Source organism: Lactuca serriola, chromosome 4 (assembly GCF_051521515.1).
Source record: "Lactuca serriola cultivar US96UC23 chromosome 4, Lser_US96UC23_V15, whole genome shotgun sequence".
Taxonomy (NCBI): Eukaryota; Viridiplantae; Streptophyta; class Magnoliopsida; order Asterales; family Asteraceae; genus Lactuca; species Lactuca serriola.
The window spans coordinates 328,747,433-328,765,734 of NC_136411.1; positions in this window are offsets into that span (position 1 = coordinate 328,747,433).

Sequence of the window (18,302 nt, forward strand, 5' to 3'; positions counted from 1 at the left end):
AATCCGGCCTTTATACTTTATAATGTTATTAGCTGTATAATATATATATATATATATATATATATATATATATATATATATATATATATATATATATATATATATATATATATAAGAACAAGTCAGTCTTACCGTTAGTAGGCCTTATGCACAAAGCCAGTCTATAAGGGGGGTATAAGGTTATTGCCTATAAAATGACAGTTTAATGGGTGCCCACTCTCACCCACCGCTTCCTTGACTGGTAGATGGTCGTTAGCCGAACGGGTAGGATAAGACATTAATTCTCCCTTCATTAAAAGTATAATTATAAATATGAAGTAACTAAAATTTTAATAAATCCCCAATCTTAGTTACTTTAGGAAAAATGTGAAAATGTTGCTAATCCATGAAATTACACTTTAAACCTTTGTTAAGTCGTTAGTTGAGCATGTGTGGTTAATTGACACACTAATCCGGAACTGACAATGTGTGGGAAAGGGTAACTTGGTTTTAATCATAGATCAATGGAGCGTGTGTGGTTAACCGGCACATTGATTAGGTGATCTGTAATATTGGGTGTACCTAGCTAATTTGCATGGTTATTCACACCTTGTTTGTGATCCTCGGCATCCCAATCACAAAATTGAAGGGCACACCAAGATTTAAAGATGCGATTGAAAAGTTCAATGAATCTCAAAGATCTAGAAATTTCAAACCAATTAAAACTTATTAATTTATTTCGTTTTTCATGGTGGAAATTGGTAAATTGTCATTTACCTACCTTCAAATATTTTACAATTGGATTACGGCATCCCTATTCACAATTGTAGAATATTGTGTTGGGTCCTAGCCTTAATATTTCATTTTGGGTATTATATTAAGGACTTAAATCAACTAACTTGAATTTATCCCTTTATAAATGTCTAGGTCAGACAACTATGGTCTTCTCGAATCTGTTGGAAAAGGCTTTCCACATGAAGATGATATTCCACAATATCATACTTCATTTCCTCTAATTATTCTCCCTAACCCACAATATCATACTTCCACAATCATACTTCACATGAAGATGATATTCCACAATCATACTTTACCTCCTCCAATTATTCTCCCTAACCCACAAGTTCAAAGACTTGAAAATTTCAAGGTCACTCAAGCCCTATTGGCTAGAAAACACCAAGATGGAAGGTCTATGTGTGCACATGTCTTGGAGATGAAGTCACACATTGACAGTATGGGAATGTTAGGAGTCGTTGTGTCGAGGAAGTTGGTTGTTGACTTGGTTCTTTAGTCACTTCCCGAGTCATATAGTCAGTTTATTAAAGACTACTATATGACAGACCACGACATTTCCCTTATCGATCTTACATATTTGCTAATTGATGCTGAATCAACAATGATTTGGCGCATTGGTAATGAAAATTTGATTGGAAGATCTACTTCCCAAACATCCATGGACATTGATAATGGAAACATTGGAAGTCCAGAAAATATTTCTCTTTCTAAGGGAAAGGGAAAGACTAAGTATGAGATTGTCATGTGTACCATTCCCAAAGAGTCCATATGTTTCTATTGCCAAGAGAAGGGGCATTGGTTGCGAAGCTTCCGTATCCACCTGAAGGATCATAAGAATGGTAAGGTCAAAAAGCTTGACTCAGCTTCAGATAAGTCCACTATCTAACTCTATAAAGTTCCTATTTGAAGATTCTTAATACATGATGTGATAACATATTGATGTTTTGTAGGATCATAGGAAGCTTAAAGGAAAGGCATGCTGAGTCTGATCATGAAGAGATGGATTTTAATCGCCTGATTTGATGATCGGATTTTTGAGTTACTGCTTAAGAGTTATGATAGATTGCTTAGAAATTTGTAATAACATAGTTTTCATTTGTAATTGCATTGTAAGGAAAAGCTTTTCCGCACTTTTTATAAATAAATAAAATTTTGACTTTTTATCTTATTTATATTTCCTTGCAATGGCATTTGTGAAAATTGATGGTTGTATGTTTCTATATCAATATGGATTGGATTCTTTCGTTTATGGTAGTGTCTGAATTTACCAAATAAGGAAAGATTCTCATCACCCAAGTTTCAATTGGACACAAACTTGGGATCATGCAACTTGTATTGTATGATGAATGAGAACCTTAATCTTTGGGAAATTAATAATGATTCCTTGTTCACATGTAAATATGATTCAAGTGAAGGACTAGGGGATCAGGTACATTTGGTTGTGTACTGGTCAGGTCCACCACAAAGAATGATAAGAGTATTCATTATGGTTTACTAAAGTTAGTAAATATGGTGATGCTTTCAAGTTTAAATATAATTCTGAATCATTAAAAAAGTTTCAATGTACAGGACGAATAAGAAGAATCAAATTCGACAGAAAGATAAAAGTTTCTCCAATCTGAAAAGATGGGAAAGTACTTGAGTATCGTGTTTTATGATCATATTAATGATTATGAAAACCATATCACAATTGATCCTCTAAAGTGGACTTGTATGGCCAAGAAGAGGAATCGGGAATTGTTGAAATGGTTAAATCAATTAAGACGAATCATACTTCGTTCCAAAAACAAATCTTAGAGTCATACTCCAAGATTTTATATTGAGTGACATATCAACAAATGTAGAGTAAAATGTTTTCTGCTCTTGTACATTTGAAATTGGTAAGTTGTAATGTTTTGGATAAAACAAAGATCAACTAAGACCGTTCGTCAATAGTGTTTGTCTTGATAAGAAACTACACTAACTCTTGAATATTTGTTTGTCAAGTAATGTTCCTTGACAAAGTGAATCTTATATGTCAAAAGGTCAGTGGGAGCCTTAAAGATCTTGAAAAGTTTTAAGAACTAATCAAGAGTCAACCTATTGTTAACCGCTAGCACACGACTTGAGGTTTGTAACCTATTGTGTTGACATATTCTTATTTTTGAACCCATTCCAGTTAAAGTTGACTATACATGTGATTTCTAAGAGTTCTCAATTGTTTGCATAACAACTGAGAAGACATGGTAGGCCCTTGTGCTGCCAAGTGGCAAGAAATTAAGACTGAACAAGTTCAGTCCATATGAGTTTGGATTTGTCACTTACCTTGTCTTGTGATTATGGTTATGATAATTTCACGTGGATAGGAACACATACACCATAAAAACTAAGTGTCATAAGGTTTCTCTTCAATTCATGAAAATAATTGTGAGGAAACGCTTTCACTAAGTAGATTTTAAGGAGATAGTATTTGTGATATTTGCATTCTCAAATTCGATTATGACTACAAAATCCATCTTCATAGTTCGAATTGTGAGAAATGGCAAAAGGTCTAAACATTCGGAACTTATTGCTATAAGTTCTGAAATAGTTTAGACACACATGTGAGCTACCTAAGGAAACGTGTAAGACTTTGAGAAGCTTAGATAAAGACTTATTGAAGCATCTTGTATTAGAAATCTGAACTTTGGTAAGAAAGTCAACAAGTATTGATTTCTAGAAGTCCAGTTGATTTTGGATACATGTCAAAGCTAGTGGGAGCATGAGTGTTATGCCAGTAAGATAATAATTATTATGCTAGTGGGAGCATAATTATTATGGTAACTGTTGCAAGTTAGCAATGTTAATTATTGAAAACAAAATTTTCAATTCGCAAAGTTACAGGGTTTAAAAGTTGTTTTGCTATAATTAAGGGAGGAACTTATACTTCATTTTCAATTCTAAAATTTTAGATTGAGATTTTTAATCAAATTTAATCAAAGACATATATAAATGTCATGTTGAAAAGATTCAACATAAGGAAATTATGTATATGGAAATGTTAATTGCGTTTTCAAATTCGATTATGATTACGATATCCCTCTTCATAGTTCGAATTGTGAGAACATGGAAAATAGAAATATTATAGCAAAAGGCTGATCAAGTATCATGTCTTTATTTAAGACATTATGAATCGTGTCCTATATGTTTAGGATATAGGGTCGATTGCATATGCTATAATATTCATGTGTTCTAATTTTCCAAATGCCTGGGGCATTAAGAGGGAAAAAGGACTAGAACTAAATATGATTAATGTGGTTAAACAACTGTCAAGGACAATCTAAGGTTCGCCAAAGATTGGTTGCTTATGGATAGTTGGAAGTTTAATAATGGATGGACCATATTGACATTATTATGAATAGGCAAGATTCTATTAACAATGAGTTGTCATATGAAAAATATGGAAGTGGTCCCATAATGGGAGTTTGATATCAAGAATCTATGAGAAAGTTAGAAACTTTTATGCAATAAGGATGTTCAAAAGAATGTGCTTTGAATATGAGATGTCAGATCTATGGAATTGTCTTGCAACAATCTCCAATGGAAAGTTTTGTAATTGACTAAGTCTCTGTGACTTGTGTACATAGTCATTACAATAGGATCACTGCATAATAGTTTAGAACTAACACATTCTAATAGTGGCAAGAATTTATTTCTTACACTTAAAGATTTGGAATTGTGAAATGAGTTTAATTGGAAATCAAATTGATTTATTTCACAAAGTGGTTCATGACATGATCGGGTTAGAACCCATGTGGGGGAGAGCTAACCATTAGTGGTGAAGACATGACAGAGGAATAAGGTATGCTCAAGCTAGTTTAATGCACTCATGAGCAAAAAAAATCACTTCATAGTTATAATAGTGATAATTAGATACACTATGTAGTGAAAAAATAATAAGAGTGGACAAATTGGGGTTGTCCCTTAGCTATAGATGGTTTAAAGTGAGAAAGAGGCTGTAAGTCCCTAATTTGCTTCATGTATCAATCAGATTCAATTGATGGTGCGGAATCCCGATCAATTGGATGATGCAAGATCAAATGGAGAAGAAGAATAAGATGAATCTTGATGAATCTTCAATGTTTATATGATTAGAATGATGTTCCAACACAAGATCCAAACACACATATACAAGTTCTCTCTTTTTCTCTCTTTAGAATATATGATATGAATGAATGCTCCTCCCTCTTGTCTAATTCTATGACCAACCTCTACTCCTTACCTTTACATATATATTTATACTAATGGACTAAACCCAAGGACCAAACCGAAAACCCATGATTTTTCGGTTCAAGCTACTTTACACCAAATAATATTTTCGGCACAAGACTAAAAATAATAAATGCTTAGAAAATCAAAGTATAAACTATATTTTTGACCCAACAATCTCCCCCTTGGTTTATAGCTTTCTTTTCTTTGACCCAACAAACTCCCCCTAAGAATATAGCTGGCCTTTCTTGTCAATCTTCATTTGGAGCTTGGCTTCATTTTTAATCTTCAATTTCTTCACAACTTCAAGATGAACAACTGAATCTTCAAGCTGAATGACTTCATCTTGAACGGATGGGCATTTCTTCAGAATTTGGCTTTAAAAAAACGTTAGGTTTGGATGCTTCATGTAGAGATTCTTGAAAATCAAAACTTTCAGCTTGAGAATCTTCAGAGAGAACAAAGAACAAACTTTTGGATCACTTCAGCAGGTACATAGATAGCAACAAATTGATTGAGGAGGCTTCAATGCAATCTATCACATAATCTTCAAGTGCAACTTCACCTTGCTTCTGGGGTTGAAAGATTGAATGCTGACAGAATAATCTTCATTTCTTATTCCTTCAAATGAGAATTCTTCGACAATCATGGATGAAGTTTTGGCTCAAAAAATCTCGATACAGTCTCCATGAGTCTCATCTACATATGAATTCACTTTTCAAGACAGATAAAAATTTGAGATAAAACAAGACTAAAAAAAACTTAGCACACGATATTTTTGTATTTTTCATATTTTCTGAAAAAATAAAACATAAACAAAAAATATTTTGGATTTTTTATATTTTTCTGTAAAAGAAATAAAAAACAAAAACAACACTATTTTTGGATTTTTGGTTTTCTAATTTTTTTTTTTAAATTCTCCCCCTAAATTTGTGCATAGAGGAAAACTATGAACAAATTTAATAAAAACAAAAATATTTGGGATCAAAGTTGTCAAGCAATTCAATCTCGATTATCAGCACACGCCTACATGTCTAGATCTAGTCAATCACTAGTATTGTGGTCCACTTAAACACAAAGGATGTTGATAAATTGGATAGGTTATAAGTAACAAGACATTGTGATCTTATTCCTTAATAGATCATTTAGCTGACGACGACCAAGGATATTGTTGTCTACCTAAATTCAACAGCAAGATCTATAGACAACCTATTAAATGGTTCAATTTTAGATGTACTAGAACGTGTTTCCCACTTCCCGACATACCCCGATAATCAAGAACTTCCAAAGAACTCCTTACTTCAGGTGAGTGTTCAATCATTAAGAAAGAAGTCAGATATAGAAGTGCATATGTTGTATCCCAGGTCGGCTGTTTTCCAATCACATGGAGGGAACAACATATGACTAACATAAATAGAGGGTTATAGAGATAGTAGGGTGCATATGTTATGTCCCAGGTCGGATCTTCCGATCACGTAGAGGGGACATTATATGACTAACAAATAGAATGAATTTCATAGATAAGGATCTGCATAGAGATAGTGTTTCATATGTTGCATTCCAGGTCGGATATGTTCCAATCACGTAGATGAGGCAGCATATCACTGCCAGATAGAAAGCAAGAAAATAATTTTCTACAGACTTACTTTATCAAAACCCCCAGTCGCCCTATCAATACCGGAATTAAGGACATGAGTCTATACATCAAAGAAATGTTAAGCCACAGTTCTAGATACATATGACTTTTAGGGTATCCTGTAGGTTCCCATGTTTATCTCACTGCTCAATCTACCCAAGCGTCGCATGGTCAGTCCAAATGAAACTATCTAAGTTCATATTGTCTACTCCTTTCATTTGTCAATCAATGTCTAGTCCTTTTGAATCCTTTGTGCCTACCAGCACATTGAACACAGAGTCTAGACAATTCGTCTTTAGTGCATTACAAGAATTTTCAAATTGCCCTTCAGCACTATACTTCATATCACTTCCTAATAATACCTACTAACGAAAAACTATAAGAAAATAAAAGATTGTCTTCAAAACGAATCAGTTTAAGATAAACTCAGGAGTATTGAGAAGAAAACTCAAACCATAAGTCACTGATTGAATTTTCATCCAAAAGGTCTGAGAACAACACACATAATCTCATAACAAATCCAGAAATTCTTCTCATCGTTAAGCACAAACCCCATGTGTGATCCTTTCCTTTCTTCCCTTCCCGCAACGGACACATACTCTCAAACAAAGTTCTGAGTGTTGTACAGTTGATATATGTCCCCTATCATGTTCCAAGAACAACCACTACCAACAAACCAAAGTCTGATGATATGCCTCCATAGTTGCTCCAGCACAGAGCAGGATCAATTGGTGTTTGGAGCCCAGTCCATTTTGAAACTGGGTCGACCTTTGTCATCCTTGCAAGGTACTCTCTCCCATGACATGTCCTGTTTATCACAAAAAGAAGATGAAGAAATGTTAGAATCATTAGACGATTTGGGAGATTGAACCTTTGGTACCCATCTGTAGTTCGGTTTAACCCATTTCCTTTTCGAGCGGATGGGTGCCTTGACACTTACTTTTAAACTTGAAGTCGATCTTCGAGATGACTTTGATCTACTTGGACTTGGTTTCATTGGAGCATCTCTTGGATTGGACTTCTTGGCCAACATTCCCTTCTTGAATTTGGGATTTTGATTCTTGGCCTTCTGCGAATTCCAGTTACCATTGTTTGAACGTGGCCTCAAAGGGTTTCTTTTGGAAAATCTTCCTCTTGGCACATTATGCCAGCCTTGTGCATAGTATGGAACACATGCACGATTAGGACAATTTCTGGCAAGGTGTCCAGGTGTTCCACAGTGAAAACAAGTCTTTTTCTTCACGTAGGAATTGTTTCTTCCTGCCCCGGGTGGCGTGCCATTGCCTTGTCTCTGATTGTTCCCACAAGAACACTTGCAACAGGCACTTTGTTTCACTTTATTTGGTAGCCTATATTTCCCAACAACAATTTTAGAAGTAACTGAGTTAGAAGCAACAAATTTTGAGTTCAAGGAGTCATTGGTTTGTTCAATAGTGTCCTCTTTGTTCTCATCTTCTACTACTTTACCTGCACAAGAAGTGGAATCATCAGAAATGTTCACCTTAATATACTCAGTTGGCCCTGATTGTTTCGTCTTAACTGAAGCTGGTTTAGGGATTTGGCCACACTGAGTATGTATCTATTCCTCCTTGGTCTTAAGGGGTGGGTTATAGTTGTCATTAAAAGGAGGCGGTACACTGTGATACCCGATACCCTTATTTTGATTATCCTTAAAAATTAATTATTTTTCAATCGTTGATGCAACTACCTCACTTGACACATCAAATTTCTTAAAGGTAAAATCTGCATCTTTATATTTAGCTTTCAATGCATCAAGTTCGGCAGTCACGTTAGCAAGCTGTTCCTTAACATAGGTATAATTCGCACATTTATTGCTATATTCTTCATGAAATTTTCTAAAGTCCTTGATTTTGGCGTCTAGTTGTGCTTTCAAGGGTTTTTGACCTTTCCTAAGCGTTTATCCTTCATATTTAAGGTCCTCATTTACCCTTTTTATTAAATCATTTTGTTCACGGAGAAATTTAATCGTAGCTTCACAAGATGGAGTACATGAAACTTTATTGATCGGGATACTTGAAGAACTCATTGTTTACCAAAACTCCCCTTTGACTAAAAACTCAATAGTCAAACTTAAAAGTCAAATTTAAAAATTCAAACTTAAAAGTCAAAACGAAAAGCTAAATTTGAAATTTTGAAAGTTAAACGAAAAAGTCAAAGTTTAAAGTCAAAGGTCAAACTTGGAAGTCAAAGTCAAATTTTAAGGTCGAAAGTCAAAAATTAAAAGTCAAAAACTTAGGGTAGAAAATGGAAAAAATTTGAAAAATCTAATTTTGGGCAAAATTTGTCAAAAATCTGAAAATAGGTTGAAATAGCGAGCCTTTTTGAATTAAATTTGGAAGATAATAAACGTGTGGCAACCTAGATCAAGTGGTAAGACGCGTGGGTTGTGGAGGCAAGGGACTCGGGTTCGAAACCTAGCAACCCTCAAAATTTTTGAGTAGTTGCTGCTGGAATCGAACTCTCGCACCAATGTTTTTGACCGAAGACTTGTTGGGCCGAACACTCTGCTGGCCAGAGAACAAGACTGCTGACCGCAAACGAGGCTGATGAGCCGTAAATGCGAGGACTGAACACGTGCGAGGCCGGCCGTAAAAGGTACTTTGGTTCGGGGTCGTGAAAGATTTAGTTGGCCGTGGACACTGCTTTGGTTGGCCATGAACCCTTCTTCAATCCGACCGAGAACCCTTCTTCTGACCACAAATGCTTCATAAATTACGAAAAAAAACAACGTTTTTCACCCCTTTTGCTCCAAAACTCGATTAAAAAGTCGTTTTTATGAAAAACACGAAGAACAAACCCCCAATATTTTGCAAAAAAACTATCCAAAACGAAAAATCCTTCAAGAAAAAAAATGCAAAAACGCTCCAGATCTTTCCAATTTTATTGATACAATCCAAGCTCTGATACCAACTGTAAGTCCCAAATTTGCTTGATGTATCAATCAGATCCAATTGATGGTGCGGAATTCCAATCAATTGGATGATACAAGATCAAATGGAGAAGAAGGAGAAGAAGAATAAGATGAATACTGATGAATCTTCAACATTTATATGATTAGAATGATGTTCCAACATAAGATCCACACACACATATACAAGTTCTCTCACTTTCTCTCTCTAGAATATGATATGAATGAATGCTACTCTCTCTTGTCTAATTCTATGACCAACCTCTACTCCTCACCTTTACATCTATATTTATACTAATGGACTAAAACCCAAGGACCAAACCGAAAACCCACGAGTTTTCGGTTCAAGCTACAATTACACCAAATAATATTTTTGGCCCAAGACTAAAAATAATAAATGCTTAGAAAAGCAAAGTATAAACCATATTTTTGACCCAATAGAGGTTCTTATAGATGAGGCATACATAGTAAGGTCTGCCTGGGTTCATATTAAATCAAAGAAAAGAAAAACTTATTTTTTGCAAAGGAAAGCTGCAATTTGGTTAAGAGTTGTGAGGGGCCCCTTTGTATGTTCTTGTTTGATTGTTGCTTGGGTATTTGAACATAATACGAATACACGATGATGTTTTTCTAAGTTTTCAGAAAGGAAGGTTAAGTGGGATGATGATCAACAAGAAAAGAGAGTGAGATAATAAATGGTGGCTAATTATAATTAGAGATGATGATTAAGAGGTACTTTTCCTCCCAGGAAAAGCTAACATAGTAGTAGATACAATTAGCAACAGGACAAGGTGTGCACCACATCAAATTTCATGCATGAAGATGAAGGTGATGTAACCATTTTTGTATATGATATAACATACTCATAATAGAGTTTAAAGGTTAGAGAACCAGGAAAAAGGACATAGCTAGGGACGGATTCCCATCTTGTCAAAGACAGTCGAGGGTTGTTGACTAGATACAACCATAATTGGGTTCCATTCATCAGTGGCACCAGATAGATCTATATGAATGAGGCTTTGAATTTGAAATTCCTATCTACTTAAGTGCCATTAAAAAGTACAGAGAGGTGAAGGATGAGTATTTGTAGTCAAGAACGAAGAAGAACATGACAAGATTTGTGAATAAATGCTAACCATTTTAATATTTAAAGCTTAGCGTCATAAACCGCATGGTAGACAATAACTTATAGGACATTCATTTTGAAGTACAAGCCTATAGCCAAAGATGTAATCATAAAAGTTGCCTATAAAGCTAATGTAATAAGATGCATTATGAGTAAAATCGATAAGCTGATCAGTAATGCTCATTTCAAAATGATTTGGGTGAGTTTTTTTATAGGAAGGTTAACACATAGTTATGTAAGAAAAGTTGGTTTCGGGCACAAGGTGCCAATTACAAATATTCCAGTTATGGATGCCTAGATCATGTGATGACTTTGGATAAATTTCATTAGGATCAGAGTGCTAAATGTCAATCCAGTAGTATATTGATCTTAAATATATGTCAATGTAATAAAATGTTTCAAAAGACATGTTGTGAGCATATGTCGTCGACCTCATTGTATCTAGGTCAAGGTTCTAAAAGATGTGAGGCGTGGTGTGGCGGAAAGGCCAAACCTCAAGCTTAATGAGTCATGACGTTTTTCAAGGTGTGATGCAAGGCGGTGATTTTGTATTAATTTATAATTATATTACCACATAAATATAGATTTATATCAAATATAACTTGTTTTATAAATGTTATATCAACAACTAATAACAAAAAATGAATTAAAAACACAATAGTTGTATGTCCAACTAGAAAAGACATAAAAAAGAGCAAAAACGTGCTCAAACGAAAAAACATGCGCCATAACATGCCATGGCACACCATATCATGTCTTGTCATGTGTCATGCCTAACAGTAACATTATGAGGCTTTTCGTAACAGCGAAGTCGCGCCTCATGCCTTGGTGCGCGCTAGGGCGCGCCTTTTAGAATACCGATCCAGGTCAATTTAACTACTATAAGTAGATTTCTAGTATGATGGTTATTTAAAAGGTCAATATTAGCATGTCTTTTTCTGAGAGATACTATGTGAGAAGGTCAAGGATTCTTATTTTTCGGGTAGAGTGAGTCGTTCGTTGCATGATAGAGGAGAGTTGATGTTGAACTAAGTAGACAAGGTTTAGAAATTTCAAGTTAAAGATCGTGATATCACAATCGACACTCTTGAAAGTGTGAAATAGTTTAATCATGGGGGAAACTCGAGTGAGGAAGAGATTGTGAGCTTTACCTTATAGAATAAAAAGGAGACATCAGTCTAGACACTCGAACTACGAGATTAGTATAACAAACTAATATGGACCAAATATCCGTTAAGTGATGTAGCTTGTGTCTTGGTTTGTGTTAGAAGAAAAAGTCAAGACCAATAATCTCGAGGACAAAATTATTGTAAGTGTAGAGTTGTAACAGTCTGTTTCCCGTTTAATTATTTAATAAATAAAAAATAATTAAATAAAACAAATAAGAATTAATTAGTGTTTTAATATTAAATGGGTTTAAGGAGATTTAAAATTTTTTAAAAACTTAATTAAATAAATAAGTAAGGTTTAAATTAATAATAATTTTTAATAAATAAAAATAAATAGGTAAACCCATTTGACCATCATTGCACCATAAAGTCACCACTAATCCATGGTGTCTGGGTTATAGCTCTTACTCAACCATTGTCTTAATAGAGTAAGTGCTTTAGAGCTCAGAATGAAATCTAGTCACTTTAGTGTGTGAAGTTTTGACCACCATTTGACCATTTCACCACCAATCCATGGTGTTTGAGTTATACATCTTATTCAGCCCTTGTCTTAATGGATTAAGTACTTTAAGGGTTTAGATTGAAACTAAAACCTAAGCTTCCTTCTAGTTTGATGTTTAGGAAAAGTATATTATTATGTTGAACTAGGGTCAATGCTCTTATCCCATTAAGATGATTATCTTATACATCTAAAAACACTTGGTTATAGCTTGCATTTTAATGATTTAAATGGTCGTGGTTTACTATTTAAGTTCTTAATGAGGGGGACAAAATTAAACTCAATCTTGTTGGTCTTGCAAAATTATGAAAATGCCCATTAACTATGAAAAATAATATAAAATCATTAGATTGTTCAAATTGCCTAAAAAATATGTCCTTAAAAATTTGTGGATGTCTAGTTTAATCCATACCAAGGGGTTGATCTGATTCCAAACACAAATGTAAAATTTTTGCAATGAGTGTATATTGGTTCCGAAAATTCATTGTTCACTTTGGTCAAAAATCATAATTAATTATGGTAAACTCCAAATTACATGAGGTTTATTTATGGAGTTTATTAATTGTGTCTAGTATGTTACCTAAAAAGTGAGTTGCATGATTCCATTCTCAAGTTGGATGGAATTGGAATTCTTCATAGGATGATCCAGAATGATGGTTGTTTACAATAGCCATCTTGTAAAACGCATAAATAATTTTAGAAAAATCCAATTGGCATGATGTTAAGGACTGGGCTTATATAAAGGAGTATAGTTTAAGATATAAGTTTTCCACGAAATAATGCACACTTCTTCTAGGGTGTTGGTGATCATTTTCACTGATTGGTCTAGAAAAGTGGTTGAGGTTTTATAATCGATTTGTGAAATTTATAGAAAAATCATTAGAACATGTATTTTATATCCCAAAAAGATAAGGAGGTTTTATTTAATAATAAGTATTAAGATTTAACATAAATGGGGATAAGATTGGTAAATCAATCCATAAACCAATTGCAATAACAATAATAAAAGTGAATAAAAAGTATATTATGAAATATTAAGAAGTGACAACTGAAATATAAGCTAAGTAAGGATTATTAATATGATTGTAGGTGTAAGGAGAACTAGGAATCCATCTTAGCCACTTTAGAATTTATATTTGTGCTTTGCTGCTTTAGGTAAGTTACACTAACTATCTTATCATATGAACTATGTGAGTAGGATTGGATTTATTGATCCATGCATCTCAATGGAAGTGGTCAATGATTAGTCAACAACGAGAAGCCTCTCGGAGGAAATTTGGTTGTACCAGTTGGTCATGAAGCCTCTCGATGGAAAGTGACAAGTTCTTATAGTATATTATTTAGAAATGTCCCTCGGGGGAAACCAATTTACTGTGGGGTAGAAATTGGTACCAAAATTATGTGATTATGTGATTATGTGGTATGCGTTATGTGATATGTGTTTTAGTGTACATATGATCAATATAATGGGTGAGTGTTGTGTATACTCACTAAGTGTTTTCTCTTAGCCATTATTTACTAACATTTTTACGAAAGGGACACGGATAGATTACTAGAAGCTCTTGGATGTACATTTTAAATAATGTATTTAACATCATTTAGGTAAACTCTCATAATTATTTTTGAAAATTGTTTAAGGAGTGATTTCTTTAGTAATTTTGATATTTTATTTAAAAGTTTTAATGAGATGACGTTATGATTATTTTGTTTGCAAACGATTTTAAATATAATTAATATTTCTAATAAAATGATATTATTAGTGTTTCCTTAATATTTAATTATAAAAATATATTATGATGTTACATAAGTACTTAAGTTTCATAAGTTTTTGGCAATTCCATTCCTATTTTCAATGGAAAATTTCAATTCGTAAGCATTATACAATGCCAATAATACTGTTGGATTAAACACTCACACTCATACTCGCTATATGCACTTTATGAAGAAGTTTGGAGATTAACTAAAACCAGACCTCACATTCCTGAAGAAAATTTGGAACAATCTTTAATGCAATCATGTTCTTAGGTATATACGTCCTCTTAAAATATTTATTCATGTTCAGAACTATAAGACTGCTCAAGATATGATGAAGTGTCTGAAATATCTTTATGGAGGCACAAACAAACAAGAGAAAAAAAAGTCATGAATATACTTGCTGATTTTAATGATCTAAAGCAAAAGTCTTGTGAGTCACTAGATCATATGTTCGAGAAGTTAAGTGTGTTGGTGTTTACGCTAAAAAATGGTAGTAATAAGGAGTAACATGAAATCAAAGTTACCTTCTTGCATTCTTTAAGAAATGAATGGAAGTTAATAATGGTAATAGTGAAACCACATGGAAATATGAATACATACTCTTTGTACAATATGTATGGAGTTTTAAAGACACGTGAAGATGATGTAAAAGAAGAATTAAAGGAAAAATCTTATAGTGGACCACTAGCTTTGGTGAAGAAAAAGGAATATTTTCGATCAAAGCAAGCTCATAAAGTTGTTATATCTGAAGTTCCAGATGATGATAATGTCAAATATGAGGAATATGATGAAGATCGTGCCTTAATTATGAATAACAAGCAAATAAGTTTTATAACCTTAACTCTTGAACTTTGAATTATCGTTCAAGTATGAATTAGAATCCTTCTAGCAACAAGGTTCTCATCAATCTAGAAGTAAATTTGTAGGTAATTCATCCACAAAATATCAATATGAGGAAAAAAATTTGAAGCTCTGGAGAAGAAGATATTAGGAGATTTAGATTACGATTATAATAATTGTTTTTGGTACAAATCATCTTGTAAAGGATTGTATGTTGAAGAAACATTAAGAGAAAAATGATAAAGTGAAAGATGTGGTGTATTATGCAGTGAAATGAAGGCTCTTTAAGATGAATCCAAGAATACTTTGTTGATGGTGAATGGAGATAGAGAAAAATGGAGGTTTGATCATCATGTTCAGATGATGAGATGAGGCGTCCAACACATAGGTGCATGAAGGAAGTATAAGCGTAGGCACTCTCAGAAGATAAGATGGAAACACTTCTTTAATTTCAAACAACCCAAAACTAACCATCTTCGATTAGGTAATCTTTATTCTAGGTTCTCATAATGTTCCTCTAGATGATTATTGATATGTGATTAAATAAATTCAAGATGATTGTATAACCATATGCCATGCACTAATTTCTACAACTAGAGAGGAGAATAAGGTGCATTATGAATTATATATAGTTTAGCGAGCCTTAGATGATAAGAAGTTGAAAATTGAAGCTTTAGATAGGGGTGTAATGAGGTTGAATGATGACAAGATTACATTAACACATGTAAACAAATTGATAATGATTCAAAGGAATATATTTTGTAATAATGGTAAGAGTTTGTATGGACAAATGACAAAGCTCCTTTATAGAAATTCCATTTTCAAACAAGAACACGGAAACATGTTATCTTTTCTCAAATTTAGACATGATGGTGTTGATGATATCGCTTACAAAAGTTAAAGTGTTGTTTCTTATGATTCGGTGCCTAATATGTCATACACATATAGGAATTTAGATTCAATAAAACTTTAAGGATAACTCTCCTTAGATTTAATATTGAAACAAACTTATAGTTATGGGAAGATTAACCTAAAGGCTAACTAATCATTATTTAGAGTGGTAAATACATAAAATACACAAAAAAAAAATCATGTCATTAGTTACAATATGTTCAACTCAACAGTCTCTCCCTAAATGTAAAAACTGATGAGGAATATGATTTCATTGTGGCAATATCGAAGAAACATTCATCATTATGTGAAATATACATATGCAACTAAATATGGCCAAATGTCCATACTCGGGGCCGATAAAGGAAAATTGATAGGATAATTTTTTTTATTGAAGATGGCATACAACCAAGAACAAATATAGTTAAATATTTACAAGAAACACCAAGCCTAAACAGACTGGAAGACATGCAAGGCATTATTGGAAAATTGAGTACTCTAGGCCATTTTATTTCCAAATCAGCATAAAATTCCTTCCTTTCTTGAAATCACTAAATGAGGGGGGGAGGGGGGAATAAATATGACAAACTTTTGATGGATTGTAGATACAAAAACCACCCTTAATTAATAGTACTAACGGAAAGCTTACAAGCCTCCAAACAATAGTAAGTCACCCTTTGAGAGAAACCTTATCTTTGTACCTTGTAACATACCTAAATGGTATCAACATTATCCTTATAGTTGAAAGTAAATGAGGAAATTCTCAATATACTTCACCGGTATTGCTATATAAGAGGCCAAGTTAAACTACTTAGACCTAGTGAAGTTGACTCTATCCATAATTAACATAACAAGGTGATTATGAGGAAACTTCAAGACTCATTGTATTGATTTACTTACAACATATCCTTTTAACCAAATGCAACTAAACTAAAGAGTTTTATACGGTTTGCAAAACGTGTACTCGAGTTGGGAGAGCACGAAATCAATCATTGAGCCTATATTAGCCTAAAAAGACAAACTCACCTAAGTTCTTAACATAAATCCTACAAAAAGGAACAAAGCAGCCCACATCAACATAAAATAGGAACTAAATGAACCAAAAAGAAAGAAATAAGGACACTACACACATAAGTAACACCCATCAAGTAAGGATATAGAGCTGGACTGGTCCTCACAAGCCTAGAAGGAACCAAATTCACATGTGCCCTCGATACCAAATTTCTCACTTCAAACAACGAATCTATTTTTGAATCACATTGGTTGGGCTACAATTGTAAAATACTAGGAACTTATGACTCTAAAGAACCTTAAACACAACAATACTTAAATTCGGTCAAAAGTCTAGTAGAGGGGTTCAAAACATTCGTGATTCAACTAATCCCTCGAACTAAAAATATACACATTGACGCCCTCGACAAAATGGTTTCCATTTCATTCAAGAAGTTTGATATGAAATATCTTAATAGAAGTGTCGCAAAACGAAAAATAAATGAGATTTAAGTCAACAAAATTCTTTTCGAACCAAACTAGGTGACACCATACTACAATTATAACTAACATGGTATATTACCAGATTATGAAAACGAAGCATGAAATATAAGAATAATTATTAGTGTGTTATTTGTGTAATGTTTATTTTTATAAAAGTTATAAATAATTATATTATGTTAATTATTAAAAAAAACTATTAAATTGTAATAGTTAAAATATTTGTTAAAAGAATATAAATTAGTTGTTGATGTAGAAGTAGGGACCACTTTTGAAATAGGGTTGATTTTGCATGAAATATAGATAATTGAAAACAATGATATAACATATATGTCTAGAATAATAAATAGATATAAAATATATAAGGATATTTATCTTTTTAGGTAAAATTGAAAAAATGATCCCTATGGTTTGTCATAAATTGTGACTTTGGTCAAAAATGTTTTAGAGTCGTACCACTGGTCCAAAATAAGTTCTTGTTGTAGATTTAGTCCATTTTTTTCTATTCTTTTTATGTTTGATAAGGACCAAAAATACAAAATATTTTCATTTTTGGACTATTGGTGCAAGTTGAAAAGATTTTGGACTTCATCAACATATTTTGCAAACCACAGGGCCCAAATTTGCACGTTAGTCTAAATTAATGAATTTTGTAACAATTTCGAAAATTGCTACCAATCGTTAATCGCCAAAAATAACGAACATCAAGTATAAAAGAGTTAATATGTAATATTTATCAAACTTTGATAAAAATAAAAAATTTTGTACTAAAATATATATAGGAAAAATCAACAGAATCCTCCATAAACCATAAAAATTAGTGCGTCGAAGCATATATATATATATATATATATATATATATATATATATATATATGTATGTATGTATGTATATATATATATATATATATATATATATATATATATATATATATATATATTCTGAAAGTACACGTCAACATGATC